Source organism: Chelonia mydas, chromosome 5, assembly GCF_015237465.2.
Source record: "Chelonia mydas isolate rCheMyd1 chromosome 5, rCheMyd1.pri.v2, whole genome shotgun sequence".
Classification (NCBI taxonomy): Eukaryota; Metazoa; Chordata; order Testudines; family Cheloniidae; genus Chelonia; species Chelonia mydas.
Window position 1 is genome coordinate 26,506,023 of NC_051245.2, and position 2,514 is coordinate 26,508,536.

The following is a 2,514-nucleotide window of genomic DNA, read 5'->3' on the forward strand; positions in this document are numbered from 1 at the left end:
ATATCCTTAATAGCAAATAAACAAAAAAAGAAATGAATAATATATTTTATTTATGTTGCTTACTGCAAGTTCTGTCTAAGCCCACTGGGCGATGATTTAATTTTCATTGTCTTGTATTGCTAGCAGTCACACATATATATTCCACCACAAAGTAAATAAGACATTTGTATTGCTGCTTTCCCCCCCTCACCTCCCCCCCCCCCCCCCCCCCCCCCAGCATTCTGCACTGATAGCAGATTCAAAATCAGAGCTGCACACACATTTGCAAAGAGTCCATCTTATCATCCATGGGTTTTTTCCACCAATGGGTCATATTATATCCATAAACTAAAATGAAAGGACTAAATTTTCAACTGTGGCCGGCTAACTTTATGGCCTAAAAGCCATATTTAGTCATCTAATTAAATAGCCTCTGAAAATCAAGCCACTGATTTAAGTGACCGACTTTCTTCACCATCTTTGGAAAATTTGGGCCTAAATGGCTTCTTCTGTGCAGATATGTAAGCATGGGGGGGCGGGGGGGGCTGGCTCAACTATTGCACTTCTCTCCTCTTCTAATATATGGCAGGAAATCTTAGCTATTGAAAGCTGAATCTCATCCAAATGCTCAGATGCTTATCCATACATCTGAATATTATGAGGCTCAGTTCCTTTCTCCTCAGCATTGTCTTCCCCAGCCAGCCTTCTTTTCCATGAACAGATCCCCATTGTCCAACCCTCCACCACCCTGTTTTTGCTAACAAAAGGACATGGGTTTGATTTTTTTTCAAAATTGGTGGTACTGTTCTTGGTCCATGGAGCCCTAAACATTTCCATGGAAAAGGCTTTATTGTTTTGTTTTGATTTTAAGGAATAACAGTAGAGAACACTGTAGCATTGGGGTAGCTGAATGCCTTTTGTGGTTTGCTTGTCAACAGGGATGCAGAGTTGTGTGGGTAATAAAAGGATTGAAGTGAGCAACCTCACTCCCTCCAGAAGTTGCAGGGGCACTAGCGGGAGTCTCCTCTTGCCCCCTGTACAGTTCCATTAGTTCCACTTCGGTCATGTTTCCAAGTTTTTCTTCACAACCATGAGGGCTAGAAACGTATGTATGTTAAATGAAAGCTGAGATTCTGATGTAATCATATGACTTCAGGAGCTGGGGCCATAGACATAGAGGCATGATGTCTATGCCTTAATTTGACTCTGAACCAAACATTATTGGAAGGTGCTGCTCCATGAAGGAGGACTACTGGGAGGAGATGGGATCCACCTGACAGACAGAGGAAGAGCAGCTTCTAACCCCAACTCGCCAGCCCAGTGAGTAGGCCTTTAAAATCAGTTCAGAGGGGGCAGGTGACCAAAGCCCACAGGTACTTATTAAGAAAAGTGACCTTGACAGAGGGCTGGAAGTTGAGGGGGACGGGGAAATGGAAAATTACAGTTAGGTCATAGGAACAACAAGAGGGAATACAGATGGGGATTCTGTTCAACATCTTAGATGTCTATGCACAAATGCAAGGAGTATGGGGAATAAACAGGAAGAACTGAAAGTGTTAGTACATAAGCTAAATTATGACCTAATAGGCATTAGAGACTTCCATCTCATGACTGGAATATTGGTATAGAGGAATATAACTTGTCCAGGGAGGGGAAAAAAGGGAGGAGATGTTGCATTGTACATCAAGGATGTATTCACTTGTGTTAAGGTCCAGAAGGAGGTGAGTGAGGGATCAGTTGAAAGTCTCTGGGTGAAGATAATAGGGGAAAAACAGGGGTGATGTTGTGGTAGGGGTGTACTAAAGACCACAAAATCAGGAAGAGGAAGGTGGACGAAGCATTTCTAGAAAAAAAAATATATCCAAAACACAAGGCCTAATAATGAGTGAATTTAGCTACCCTACATCTGTTGGAAAAGTAGTATGGCAAAATACAAAATCTGCAATGAGTTCTGGGAATATATTGAGGACAGCTTCTTGTTTCAGATGGTGGAGAAAGTAAACAGGGGAACAGCCATTTTAGACTTTATTTTGACTAACAGGAAGGATTGGTTGCAAATCTGAAGTTGGAAGGCAACTTGAAAGTGATCATGAAATGATAGATCTCATTATTCTGAGGAAAGGAAGGAGTGAGACCAGCAGTATAAGGGCAATGGACTTCAAAAAAGCAGACTTTAACAAACTCAGAGATCTGGTTGGCAATGTCCCAGGTTAAGAAAATCTAAGGGAAAACAGAGTTCAGGAGAGCTGGCAGTTTCTCAAGGTGGCAATATTAAAGGCACAACAGCAAACACTCCTGGTGCGAAACAAAGATAGGAAGAATAACAAGAAATCAATATGGCTGAATCAGGAGTTTTTAGTTACCTGAAATTCAAAAAGGAATCCTACAAAAAGTGGAAACACAGCAACTGATTAAAGAAGAGTACAACAAACAAACAAACAAACAAAAAAACGAGCACAAGCATGTAGGGACAAAAATCAGAAATGCTAAGGCAAAAATGGGTTACAACTAGTAAGAGACCTAGAAGGCAAGAAG